Source organism: Hoplias malabaricus, unplaced genomic scaffold (genome assembly GCF_029633855.1).
Source record: "Hoplias malabaricus isolate fHopMal1 unplaced genomic scaffold, fHopMal1.hap1 H_1, whole genome shotgun sequence".
NCBI classification, from domain to species: Eukaryota; Metazoa; Chordata; class Actinopteri; order Characiformes; family Erythrinidae; genus Hoplias; species Hoplias malabaricus.
This window is the reverse complement of record NW_027101324.1, coordinates 3,461,609-3,475,661: the sequence shown is the minus strand read 5'-3', so window position 1 is coordinate 3,475,661 and position 14,053 is coordinate 3,461,609. Positions and strand designations below refer to the sequence as shown.

The following is a 14,053-nucleotide window of genomic DNA, read 5'->3' as shown; positions in this document are numbered from 1 at the left end:
GATCCATTGAAAGTCATCCCGTCCACTCAAACATTTGTCGGGGGGGGAAGGCGAAAGCAAACCCCCGGTCCAGGTCTGGTTCTCTGGGGCGCGGGCCCCGGAGACTCCGTACACCGGTTAGAGGGAGCCGGTGGCGGGCATAGGGGAGGTGGGTACTCCCCTGTGAAATCCTGGATGACGGTTTTAGGTCTCGTAGTGGGCGAAAATCGGACTTAGTGCAATTTCCGAAACTCTGGTTCTCTGGGGCGCGGGCCCCGAGAGTCCGTACACCGGTTAGAAGGAGCCGGTGGCGGGCATAGGGAGGCAGGTCGCTCCCTTGAATGGTCCTGGATGTCTGGACTTAGTGCAATTTCCGAAACTCTGGTTCTCTGGGGCGCGGGCCCCGAGAGCCAGTACACCGGTTAGAGGGAGCCGGTGGCGGGCATAGGGAGGCAGGTCGCTCCCTTGAATGGTCCTGGATGTCTGGACTTAGTGCAATTTCCGAAACTCTGGTTCTCTGGGGCGCGGGCCCCGAGAGCCAGTACACCGGTTAGAAGGAGCCGGTGGCGGGCATAGGGAGGCAGGTCGCTCCCTTGAATGGTCCTGGATGTCTGGACTTAGTGCAATTTCCGAAACTCTGGTTCTCTGGGGCGCGGGCCCCGAGAGCCAGTACACCGGTTAGAGGGAGCCGGTGGCGGGCATAGGGAGGCAGGTCGCTCCCTTGAATGGTCCTGGATGTCTGGACTTAGTGCAATTTCCGAAACTCTGGTTCTCTGGGGCGCGGGCCCCGAGAGCCAGTACACCGGTTAGAGGGAGCCGGTGGCGGGCATAGGGAGGCAGGTCGCTCCCTTGAATGGTCCTGGATGTCAGCAGTTTCTGAAGAAGGGCGCCCTCTTGTGGTCCCATGGCCGAAGTACATGCTCTGAGCCCGGGTATCGCAGTGGGCGGAATGAGACTTAGAGGAATATTGACGGAGCCATGAGGGGCCTCCCCTGGAGGTCCCATGGCCGAGAAAAGTGCTCCGAGCCCGGGGTGATAGAGAACCGTGAACGCCGCGGTCTAAGACCTCGGGTATCGCAGTGGGCGGAATGAGACTTAGAGGAATGATGACGGAGCCATGAGGGGCCTCCCCTGGAGGTCCCATGGCCGAGAAAAGTGCTCCGAGCCCGGGGTGATAGAGAACCGTGAACGCCGCGGTTAAAGACCTCGGGTATCGCAGTGGGCGGAATGAGACTTAGAGGAATGATGACGGAGCCATGAGGGGCCTCCCCTGGAGGTCCCATGGCCGAGAAAAGTGCTCCGAGCCCGGGGTGATAGAGAACCGTGAACGCCGCGGTTAAAGACCTCGGGTATCGCAGTGGGCGGAATGAGACTTAGAGGAATGATGACGGAGCCATGAGGGGCCTCCCCTGGAGGTCCCATGGCCGAGAAAAGTGCTCCGAGCCCGGGGTGATAGAGAACCGTGAACGCCGCGGTTAAAGACCTCGGGTATCGCAGTGGGCGGAATGAGACTTAGAGGAATGATGACGGAGCCAGGAAGGGCCTCCCCTGGAGGTCCCATGGCCGAGAAAAGTGCCCCGAGCCCGGGGTGATAGAGAACCGTGAACGCCGCGGTTAAAGGCCTCGGGTATCGCAGTGGGCGGAATGAGACTTAGAGGAATGATGACGGAGCCATGAGGGGCCCCCCCTGGAGGTCCCATGGCCGAGAAAAGTGCCCCGAGCCCGGGGAGATAGAGAACCGTAAAGCGCGCGGGTTTGGGGCTCGGGTCTTCCAGTGGGCGGAGTGAGACTTAAAGGAATATTGACGGAGCCATGAAGGGCCCCCCCTGGAGGTCCCATGGCCGAGAAAAGTGCTCCGAGCCCGGGGAGATAGAGAACCGTAAAGCGCGCGGGTTTGGGGCTCGGGTCTTCCAGTGGGCGCTCGTTCCAGCGGCGCGGGCTGGATGGTTTAGTCCGAGGAGGAGTGCTTAAGTGTGGGCCGGATAGGTTCGAGAGGTGCGCTGGGTTGGTGGAGGTCCAGCCCCGGAGGTTTGGAGCGGGGCGATGTAGCGAGCGAGGCCGAGTCGGGTGAGCCTGGGCCGGGCATGGGCGTTGGCGGCGATGGGGGTCTTCTCCCCGGAGGTTTGGAGCGGGCGATGGAGCGAGCGAGGCCGAGTCGGGTGAGCCTGGGCCGGGCATGGGCGTTGGCAGCGACGGGGGTGTCTTCCCCGGAGGTAAGTACCGTGGGGGGCAAGCGTGAGATATTCCAGGCCGGGAAAAGTGAGCTAAATTCGGCAAAGCGTTGTTAAAAAGGGGGGTCGGTTGATTTTTTTGTTAAATCTAAACGAACAAAGGGTGCGAGGCGTGAAAATTGCATTCAGCCGTGATTTTTTGGCAAAGTGCTAACCCTAGTGTTCTCCCAGTGGGACGTTTTAAAGTAGGACTTAGAAAAATTTCTGACCCTCTTCGCCCTAGGTAGCAAGCCCAAAACGGAGCACCTCGGAGAGGTAAAAATTCAGAGGGCATGGGGGTTTCCAGTGCGGTGCCGTCAGGACATTAGGGTTCCTTTAGAAAAGACGAAAGTTTGGGTACACCGTATGTAACTATGACAAGCCCAAGGCTCTGGTTCGCCTGTGGGCATGAATATAGTGAGATTTCCGCGTTATCTCACTGGAGGTGACCCCGGAACGGTTCAAAACCTAAGTCGAGACTTCCATGGGACCCCGGCGATGGGAGTTTGAAGCCCGAGGAGTGACGCCCTCTGGGCTAAGGTTGGTGGTAGGTTCGGCCCCCCTTTCTGGAGGTCTAAACTGACTTCCATGGACCCCGGTGATGCGAATTTGATGCCCGATGAGGAGCACACCTCTGGGCTAAGGGTGGTGGTATGCTCGGCCCCCCCCCTCTGGATGTTTAAACTGACTTCCATGGACCCCGGTGATGCGAATTTGATGCCCGAGGAGTGACTCACCTCTGGGCTAAGGGTGGTGGTATGCTCGGCCCCCCCTCTGGAGGTCTAAACTGACTTCCATGGACCCCGGTGATGCGAATTTGATGCCCGAGGAGTGACTCACCTCTGGGCTAAGGGTGGTGGTATACTCGGCCCCCCCTCTGGAGGTCTCGAATGACTTCCATGGACCCCGGTGATGCGAATTTGATGCCCGATGAGGAGCACACCTCTGGGCTAAGGGTGGTGGTATGCTCGGCCCCCCCCTCTGGATGTTTAAACTGACTTCCATGGACCCCGGTGATGCGAATTTGATGCCCGAGGAGTGACTCACCTCTGGGCTAAGGGTGGTGGTATGCTCGGCCCCCCCTCTGGAGGTCTAAACTGACTTCCATGGACCCCGGTGATGCGAATTTGATGCCCGAGGAGTGACTCACCTCTGGGCTAAGGGTGGTGGTATACTCGGCCCCCCCTCTGGAGGTCTCGAATGACTTCCATGGACCCCGGTGATGCGAATTTGATGCCCGATGAGGAGCACACCTCTGGGCTAAGGGTGGTGGTATGCTCGGCCCCCCCTCTGGAAGTCTAAACTGACTTCCATGGACCCCGGTGATGCGAATTTGATGCCCGAGGAGTGACTCACCTCTGGGCTAAGGGTGGTGGTATGCTCGGCCCCCCCTCTGGAGGTCTCGAATGACTTCCATGGACCCCGGTGATGCGAATTTGATGCCCGATGAGGAGCACACCTCTGGGCTAAGGGTGGTGGTATGCTCGGCCCCCCCTCTGGAAGTCTAAACTGACTTCCATGGACCCCGGTGATGCGAATTTGATGCCCGAGGAGTGACTCACCTCTGGGCTAAGGGTGGTGGTATGCTCGGCCCCCCCCTCTGGAGGTCTCGAATGACTTCCATGGACCCCGGTGATGCGAATTTGATGCCCGATGAGGAGCACACCTCTGGGCTAAGGGTGGTGGTATGCTCGGCCCCCCCTCTGGAAGTCTAAACTGACTTCCATGGACCCCGGTGATGCGAATTTGATGCCCGAGGAGTGACTCACCTCTGGGCTAAGGGTGGTGGTATGCCCAGCCCCCCCTCTGGAGGTCTCGAATGACTTCCATGGACCCCGGTGAAGCGTATTTCATGCCCGATGAGGAGCACACCTCTGGGCTAAGGGTGGTGGTAAGCCCGGCCCCCCCTCTCTGGAGGTCTAGATTGACTTCCATGGACCCCGGTTAAGCGTATTTCATGCCCGAGGAGTGACGCCCTCTGGGCTAAGGGTGGTGGTATGCCCGGCCCCCCCTCTGGAGGTCTCCAAAACCTAAGTCGAGACTTCCATGGACCCCGGTTATCCGAATTTCATGCCCGAGGAGTGACGCCCTCTGGGCTTAGGGTGGTGGTAAGCCCGGCCCCACTCTCTGGAGGTCTAAACTGACTTCCATGGACCCCGGTGATCCGAATTTCATGCCCGAGGAGTGACGCCCTCTCGGCTAGGGTGGTGGTAAGTGCAGCCCCCCCTCTCTGGAGGTCTAAAATGACTTCCATGGACCCCGGTGAAGCGAATTTCATGCCCGAGGAGTGACGCCCTCTCGGCTAGGGTGGTGGTAAGCCAGGCCCCCCCTCTCTGGAGGTCAAAACTGACTTCCATGGACCCCGGTATAGCGTATTTCATGCCCGAGGAGTGACGCCCTCTGGGCTAAGGGTGGTGGTATGCCCGGCCCCCCCTCTGGAGGTCTCCAAAACCTAAGTCGAGACTTCCATGGACCCCGGTTATCCGAATTTCATGCCCGAGGAGTGACGCCCTCTGGGCTTAGGGTGGTGGTAAGCCCGGCCCCACTCTCTGGAGGTCTAAACTGACTTCCATGGACCCCGGTTATCTGAATTTCATGCCCGAGGAGTGACGCCCTCTGGGCTTAGGGTGGTGGTAAGCCCGGCCCCACTCTCTGGAGGTCTAAACTGACTTCCATGGACCCCGGTTATCCGAATTTCATGCCCGAGGAGTGATGAACCTCTGGGCTAAGGGTGGTGGTAAGTGCAGCCCCCCCTCTGGAGGTTTCCAAAACCTAAGTCGAGACTTCCATGGACCCCGGTGATGCGAATTTCAAGCCCGAGGAGTGGTGCCCTCTGGGCTAAGGGTGGTGGTAAGCCCGGCCCCCCCCTCTCTGGAGGTCTAAAAGGACTTCCATGGACCCCGGTATAGCGTATTTCATGCCCGAGGAGTGACGCCCTCTGGGCTTAGGGTGGTGGTAAGTGCAGCCCCCCCTCTGGAGGTTTCCAAAACCTAAGTCGAGACTTCCATGGACCCCGGTGATGCGAATTTCAAGCCCGAGGAGTGGTGCCCTCTGGGCTAAGGGTGGTGGTAAGCCCGGCCCCCCCTCTCTGGAGGTCTAAACTGACTTCCATGGACCCCGGTGTAGCGTATTTCATGCCCGAGGAGTGACGCCCTCTGGGCTTAGGGTGGTGGTAAGCCAGGCCCCCCCCCCTCTCTGGAGGTCAAAATTGACTTCCATGGACCCCGGTTATCCGAATTTTATGCCCGAGGAGTGACGCCCTCTGGGCTAAGGGTGGTGGTAAGTCCGGCTCCCACCCTCTGGATGCGTTCAAAACCTAAGTCGAGACTTCCATGGACCCCGGTGATGCGAAGTGACATGCCCGAAGAGTGGTGCCTTCTGGGCTAAGGTTGTGATAAGCCCGGTCTCTCCTCTGGAGGTCTGTGGTTTTAAAGTGAATATTTTCTAAGTCCCTCACCTGAGATTTTAAGAGAATCAGGACCCTCCTCAAGCCTCGTAGCGAGTCCGAGGGAGGTTCATCGTTGTCGGCTATGCGAAAGGGGTTCAGACGCCTCTAATCCTGTGGGCATATGGTTTCTCAGCCTGGTGCCGTCGGGATATTAGGGAGGCATTAAATCAGACGTAAGTTTGGGTAACAGCGATGCGAAACGCTATGCCCAAAGGAGTGGCTTCCCGATGGGCTTGAAATAATGGGAATGTCCGCTCTGCTTCCCTGGATGTGTTCAAAACCTAAGTCGAGACATCCGTAGACCCCGTTGATGCGAATTCCATGCCCGAGGAGTGACGCCCTCTGGGCTTAAGGGTGGTGGTAAGACCGGCCCCACTCTCTGGAGGTCTAAACTGACTTCCATGGACCCCGGTGATTCGAATTTCAAGCCCGAGGAGGTGCACACCTCCGGGCTAAGGGGATGGTTTGGGTGGCCTCCCCTCTGGATGTGTTCAAAACCTAAGTTGAGACATCCATAGACCCCGGTAATCCGAATTTCATGCCCGAGGAGTGACGCCCTCTGGGCTTAAGAGTGGTGGTAAGACCGGCCCCACTCTCTGGAGGTCTAAACTGACTTCCATGGACCCCGGTGATGCGAATTTCATGCCCGAGGAGTGGCGCCCTCTGGGCTAAGAGTGGTGGTAAGACCGGCCCCACTCTCTGGATGTCTAAAATGACTTCCATGGACCCCGGTGATTCGAATTTGAAGCCCGAGGAGGTGCACACCTCCGGGCTAAGGGGATGGTTTGGGTGGCCTCCCCTCTGGATGTGTTCAAAACCTAAGTTGAGACATCCATAGACCCCGGTAATCCGAATTTCATGCCCGAGGAGTGACGCCCTCTGGGCTTAAGGGTGGTGGTAAGACCGGCCCCACTCTCTGGATGTCTAAAATGACTTCCATGGACCCCGGTGATGCGAATACACAAGCCCGAGGAGTGGCACACCTCTGGGCTAAGGGGATGGTTTGGGTTGCCTCCCCTCTGGAGGTCTAAAAATGACTTCCATAGACCCCGGCGAAGCGAATTTAAAGCCCGAGGACTGGCACCCCTCTGGGCTAAGGGGATGGTTAGGGTGGCCTCCCCTCTGGATGTCTAAAATGACTTCCATGGACCCCGGTGATGCGAATACACAAGCCCGAGGATTGGCACACCTCTGGGCTAAGGGGATGGTTTGGGTTGCCTCCCCTCTGGAGGTCTAAAAATGACTTCCATAGACCCCGGCGAAGCGAATTTAAAGCCCGAGGACTGGCACCCCTCTGGGCTAAGGGGATGGTTAGGGTGGCCTCCCCTCTGGATGTCTAAAATGACTTCCATGGACCCCGGTGATGCGAATACACAAGCCCGAGGAGTGGCACACCTCTGGGCTAAGGGGATGGTTTGGGTTGCCTCCCCTCTGGAGGTCTAAAAAATGACTTCCATAGACCCCGGCGAAGCGAATTTAAAGCCCGAGGACTGGCACCCCTCTGGGCTAAGGGTGGTGGTTAATCCGGCCCCCCCTTCTGGATGTGTTCAAAACCTAAGTCGAGACATCCATGGACCCCCGGTGATGCGAAGTGACATGCCCGAGGAGTGACGCCCTCTGGGCTAAGGTTGTGATAAGCCCGGTCTCTCCTCTGGAGGTCTGTGGTTTTAAAGTGAAAATTTTCTAAGTCCCTCACCTGAGATTTTAAGAAAATCAGGACCCTCCTCAAGCCTCGTAGCGAGTCCGAGGGAGGTTCATCGTTGTCGGCTATGCGAACGAGGTTCCAACGCCTCAAATCCTGTGGGCATATGGTTTCTCAGCCTGGTGCCGTCGGGATATTAGGGAGGCATTAAATCAGACGTAAGTTTGGGTAACAGCGATGCGAAACGCTATGCCCAAAGGAGTGGCTTCCCGATGGGCTTGAAATAATGGGAATGTCCGCTCTGCTTCCCTGGATGTGTTCAAAACCTAAGTCGAGACATCCGTAGACCCCGTTGATGCGAATTCCATGCCCGAGGAGTGGCACACCTCTGGGCTAAGGGTTGGTGGTAAGTCAGGCCCCACCCTCTGGAGGTTTTCAAAACCTAAGTCGAGACCTCCGTAGACCCCGGTGATGCGAATACCGAAGCCCGAGGACTGGCACCCCTCTGGGCTAGGGTGGGGATAAGATATGCCCCCACCCTCTGGAGGTTTTCAAAACCTAAGTCGAGACCTCCGTAGACCCCGGTGATGCGAAATGACATGCCCGAGGACTGGCACCCCTCTGGGCTAGGGTGGGGATAAGATATGCCCCCACCCTCTGGAGGTTTTTAAAACCTAAGTCGAGACCTCCATAGAACCCCGGTGATGCGAAGTGACATGCCCGAGGACTGGCACCCCTCTGGGCTAGGGTGGTGGTTAATCCGGCCCCACCTCTGGAGGTTTTCAAAACCTAAGTCGAGACCTCCATAGACCCCGGTGATGCGAATACCGAAGCCCGAGGACTGGCACCCCTCTGGGCTAGGGTGGTGGTTAATCCGGCCCCCCCTCTGGAGGTTTTCAAAACCTAAGTCGAGACCTCCATAGACCCCGGTGATGCGAATACCGAAGCCCGAGGACTGGCACCCCTCTGGGCTAAGGGGATGGTTTGGGTGGCCTCCCCTTCAATCCCGATGATTCGTTCGATATATGCCCAGGGAGGTGAACACTTCTCTGGGCGTGAGGGGGTCGAGCGTATGAGGGTTGTACCCCGTTATGGTTCCTACTATAAACGAATCCGAGCGGCGGGTCCACAGGCCACCGACCACCTGCCCACTTGCGGGGTGGGTGCGACGGGCCGCCCGCCGGCAGTTGTCCCCGTTCCTAACCTAACTCTTGCCCGTGCGCGAGTCGAAAGGGGCATACAAACCCCCGAGGCGAAGACCGGCGTTCCGCTTGGTCTAATGTGGGATCTCCCAGATTTTCCCCTCCGCGGGGACTTGGGAGCGCACCACCGGGCCCCCGCGCTGGAAACGGCCGGAGGCAAAGAGCGCATTAGAGGTGTCACGGATCGGTCTTTTTAAACGGACCGCGGCTGGAAGTTCGCAGGGGAAGAGGCGCTCGGTTTACGGTTCCCGGGCCCGACCCCCTTCGTCTTCTTAAATCGAGAAAACTAACCGTAGGCTCCGGGGGGGCGAATCGTAAAACCTTTGCCGACCTCCTCGCACTGCGAGGGGGCCAGGATTTTGCGGCTTGTCCGCGTATCGGTCCTACCAAGGACCGCGGCTGGAAGTTCGGTGGTGAGCCCTCGACCTTACGAGATTGGGGGCAAAACCCTTCGTCTTCTGAACATCAGACGGCTCCGGGGGGGGCGTACCGTAAAACCTATGCCGACCTCCTCGCGCTTTGAGGGGGCCAGGAAATTCTCTTCCATTCTCTTCCCTTAAACGGACGTCCTTTACGCCCGTTCGAAATGCGGCATACCCGGAGCACCAGGGGCAGGCTTCTAATCCGAAATAATACCGGCTTTTAGAACGATCCTCCCCGCCACGTGCTCCAGCCTCCATGGCTCGTGGACCCCCCGTAACAGGGGGTCCGCTTGTCCCAGAATCGTTCCGAGGGAGACTTAGCCGATCCGTCGGTCTAATTTCCACCGCAGTTTGGGTCCGTTAAAAGGTCCGAGTCGGTGGTGCCTTAGGGTCGGGATCCTATTGAGGGAAGGAACCGGCCCCTAGCCTGCACCGTCCGGGCCTTGAATCGTACATTTTCCAAGTAGTCAAACCCCCGATTGCAGACCCACCTCCGGGGGGTCTCGTTCGAAAAGCCTTTCCGCGGTGCGCGTCTCTTCCTCCTTCGGGGGGTCGAGTTCCACGCACCACCGACTCTCTCTCTTTCCCCAAGCCGGGTTTGAGTACCAGAGGGATCGGCCTGGTTGATCCTGCCAGTATCATATGCTTGTCTCAAAGATTAAGCCATGCAAGTCTAAGTACACACGGGCGTTGGTACAGTGAAACTGCGAATGGCTCATTAAATCAGTTATGGTTCCTTTGATCGCTCCACACGTTACTTGGTATAACTGTGGTAATTCCAGAGCTAATACATGCAAACGAAGCGTTGGAAGTGGGGGTGCCGTTTCGAGGTGGTCGGTGACTGGTTCACCTTCCCCCCTCGGCGCCCCCCACGGATACGTGCATTTATCAGAACCAAAAAACCCCCTCCCGACTCCGGTCGGGTCCGCTTTGGTGACTCTAGATAACCTTTGGCCGATCGCAGAGCCCTTCGGGGCGGCGACGTCTCATTCGAGTGTCTGCCCTATCAACTTTCGACGGTAGTCTACGGGACTACGTGTGGTGACCACGGGTAACGGGGAATCTGGGTTCGATTCCGGAGAGGGAGCCTGAGAAACGGCTACCACATCCAAGGAAGGCAGCAGGCGCGCAAATTACCCATTCCCGACACGGGGAGGTAGTGACGAAAAATATCGGTGCGAGGCCCCGTTTGAAGGTTTCGGGACCGAAATGAACTCAATCTACGTCCGTGGGTGAGGACCCATTGGAGGGCAAGTCTGGTGCCAGCAGCCGCGGTAATTCCAGCTCCAATAGCGTATGTTAACGTTGCTGCAGTTAAAAAGCTCGTAGTTGGATCCGGGGACGGGTCCCGGCTGCCGGGCCTCTGCCCGTCCGGACTTCGCGGTGGGAAGCTGCCCCTCTCCGGGGGGGTTGGGGACCCCCCGCGGGTCTCTGGGTGGAGGTCGCGGGACCTTGTCCCTACTCATCCGGTGTCCTCTGCTCCCTTCCTCCGCGGAGAGGCCCTTAGCTGGGTCGTCCGCCGCGGTTGAATACGTGGGGGGCGGAAGGGTCCGGTGCGTTTACTTTGAACAAAACAGAGTGCTCAAAGCAGGCCGAAGCGTGCCTTGAATGGACTGAGCTAGGAATAATGGAATAAGGCCTTCCCATGGGGGGCGAGTCGGAGCTCTTCGGCGAGGCGGCCGGGCGGGGCCGTTTTCTGGCCGCCGCACGGTTCCCCGAGCCGGGGGGGTATCCGACCGCTCTCTTGGTCCTATTTCGTGGGTTTGACGGACCAAAGGTCATGATTAAGAGGGACGGCCGGGGGCATTCGTACCGCACCGAGAGAGGTGAAATTCGTAGACCGGTGCGGGACGGACAAAAGCGAAGGCATTTGCCAAGAATGTTTTCATTAATCAAGAACGAAAGTCGGAGGATCGAAGACGATCAGGTACCGTCGTAGTTCCGACCGTAAACTATGCCGACCCGCGATCCGGCGGCGTTGGGTTAACGACTATGACCCGCCGGGCAGCGTCCGGGAAACCACGAGTCTTTGGGCTCTGGGGGGAGTACGGTTGCAAAGCTGAAACTTAAAGGAATTGACGGAAGGGCACCACCAGGAGTGGAGCTTGCGGCTTAATTTGACTCAACGCGGGGAACCTAACCCGGCCCGGACACGGTAAGGATTGACAGATTGACGGCTCTTTCTCGATTCTGTGGGTGGTGGTGCATGGCCGTTGGTAGTTCGTGGAGCGATTCGTCTGGTCAATTCCGGTAACGAACGAGATCCCATCCTTTAAGTAGTTACACGGCCCCTCTCCTGGGTCGGACTCTATCCCCGAAGGTCCCCGTTCGCGGGGGGTCCCCATCGGGGTGGGGGTGTTGGGGGTTTCGGCGGGGGTCCGGTTCTACCCCGGATCGGTTCGGGGAGGTGATGCGGTTGACGGGGGTTCAGTTCTGCGTCGAGTGGGTGGCTCCGGCCTCTCCCCTTCGCGTTCGGTTCCCTCCCCGATGCCGTCCGCACCTCGTTCCGCTCTCCGGGTGTGGGTTGTCCGTCCTTCGCCTTCGCCTTCGCCTTCCCTCTCCCCTCCCCGGTGCCCTCCCGCTTACCGCGGGCCTGAAGGTTGGGGTTCGCCCGGTGGGAATCAGCGGTCGGTGGCTAAACTTCTTAGAGCGATTTGTGGCACAGAAGCCACTTGAGAAATGGAGCAATAACAGGTCTGTGATGCCCTTAGAAGTCCGGGGTCGCACGTGAGCTACAATGGCTGGTTCAACATGTAAGTTACCCTACGCCGAGAGGTGCGGGCAATCCTATGAACGCCATTCCCCGCTGGGGACAGGGGATTGCAACTATTCCCCTCGAACGAGGAATTCCAAGTAGGCGCGGGTCACCAGCCCGCGTCGATTAAGTCCCTGCCCTTTGTACACACCGCCCGTCGCTACTACCGATCGGATGCCTCGGTGAGGTCCTCGGACCGTCCCCGGGGCGGCCCTCGAACGGGGGTCGCCTCCGGGCGATGGGAAGTCGATCGAACCCGGACATCTAGAGGGAGTAAAAGTCGTAACAAGGTTTTCGTAGGGGAACCTGCGGAAGGATCAATAACGGTGACCTGGCCGCGGTCGGCGCCCGCCGTCCGTGCCGGTTGTCGAGTCGGACTCGAGAGGCCGAACCTCCCCCCCGGCGGGTACCTTCAAGGTATGGACCGCAGAAGCCTCGTACCTTTCGTCGTCGGCCGACGTGAGTCTCTCCCCCCTCCGGGTGGGTGGACGTAGCGAGCCGGCTTCGGAACTCGGGGTTATGCGAGGACCGCCTTAGGTGCATAGGTACCCCGGTCCGCCCCTCCCGTTCGCGGGGGGAAGAGTGGCGCCGGAGCCGCCCGCCGGGTAGTTAAACCCAAAAAACCATTGATCGTTGAAGGCTTGATTGTGCGTGCGCGAGTCAAAGGGGCTTACTCACCCCCAGGGCGTTGGCCGGTGCTCGCCGGCCTCGGTGGGATCTCCCTGAACCCATCCCCCCGGCACAGGGGGCGGTGGTGGACGGGAGCGTACCGCCGGGCGAAACTCTTTCCCCTCACGGGGTTAGAGCGGAGCTTAAGAGCGCATGCAAAATACCCCCGATGTTGGCTTCGCAGAGACGGACCGTATAATAGTCTAAGGCCGGTGCGCGAGTTGAAGGGGCCTCACGAACCCCGGATGCGTTTATAAACACCCGAAAGGAGACGGCCGGTGCCCGCCGGTCCTGACTAGGTGGGATCTACCCAGCGCCTTCCCCTAAGCGGGGACTTGGGAGCGTACCACCGGGCCTCGCTCATACCCTCCGGGGTGGAGAGCTTGGCTTTGAGCGCACGCCTGAATGCCTTAGACCGGGACCCGTAACGCAGCGAACCAAACCCCTGGGCCTCGCCGGGAACGGCGGGTGCCTAGACCCCGGTCTCCTAAACCACGTAAGTCTCGGGCACCTACTCGGGCGATCGTCCCCCGGGCCGTAACTCCTCGGTCCGGTGGTGACGCCCAGGTTCAATGACCTTTCCCCCCCTGCACGGGGGTGGAAGGCACCCGGCTTGAAATATATTGGCAAAAATTGTCTCTTGTTCGAATGGCTTCCTTCGCCCGGCCTGTAACGGGCCGGGCACAAACCCGAATACGACTCTTAGCGGTGGATCACTCGGCTCGTGCTTCGATGAAGAACGCAGCCATCTGCGTTAACTAATGTGAATTGCAGGACACAGATCATCGAAATTTCGAACGCATATTGCGGCCGCGGGGGTCCATCCCGCGGCCACGCCTGTCTGAGGGTCGCTTTACCCATCGATCGGTCTCCGCGCCCCCGCTGAGAGAGAGAGACCGCGGCTGGAAGCTCGCAGGGCCTGAAAACGGCCCTTCGTCTTCCCAAACGAAGACTCGGTTCCGAGCCAGTCCACGCGGCCCGTGTTGCGAGAGAGCTCCGTACAGGGAACGGAGGGAGAGCCGAGTAGGTCCGGGTCCACGTCCGTTACGGTCTCTCCCCGAGTCCCGAGCGGGGCTCCGCGCAGTCGGACGCGGGGGTGGCGAGTGCCGATTAAACCCAGCGAGCGGGCGAGTGAGCGGGCGGGCGAGCGGCCGGGGTGGGGGGGAAGGTGTCGCGGAGTTCGGTCTCGTGCCGGGCTCTCGCCCCTCGCCCCTAGCCTTCGGCCCTCCGCCTCCGCCCTCGCCCCCGCATAAGAAACCTCTGTGTGCGGCCTCAGATCAGACGAGACGACCCGCTGAACTTAAGCATATCAGTAAGCGGAGGAAAAGAAACTAACAAGGATTCCCTTAGTAGCGGCGAGCGAACAGGGAAGAGCCCAGCGCTGAATCCCACTTTCCCCTGACCGGGGTTGGCCGGGAAATGTAGCGTACGGAAGTCCGTAAGATCCGTCTCGGTGCGGACGCGGGACCAAGTCCTCGCGAACGTGGCTTCTTCCCATAGACGGTGAAAGCCCGGTAGCGAGTCCCGCGTTCCCGCCCGGGTAGGTCGGGCTTCTCGGAGTCGGGTTGCTTGGGAATGCAGCCCAAAGCGGGTGGTAAACTCCATCTAAGGCTAAATACCGGCACGAGACCGATAGCGAACCGAGTACCGTGAGGGAAAGTTGAAACAGGACTTTGAAGAGAGAGTTCAACAGAGCGTGAAACCGTTGAGAGGTAAACGTACGGGG

The 14,053-nt window shown here is 59.2% G+C and overlaps 1 non-coding gene and 1 pseudogene across 1 annotated transcript; both read left to right on the top strand.

Annotated features, from left to right (window-relative positions):
- The first annotated feature begins 13,024 nt into the window (after positions 1-13,024).
- Positions 13,025-13,178, top strand: LOC136686013 (5.8S ribosomal RNA). The gene has a single exon (XR_010800263.1). It is a non-coding gene; the product is annotated as a 5.8S ribosomal RNA (ribosomal RNA).
- A 416-nt stretch (positions 13,179-13,594) lies between these two features.
- Positions 13,595-14,053, top strand: part of LOC136685975 (28S ribosomal RNA) — a 4,635-nt pseudogene continuing 4,176 nt past the window's right edge.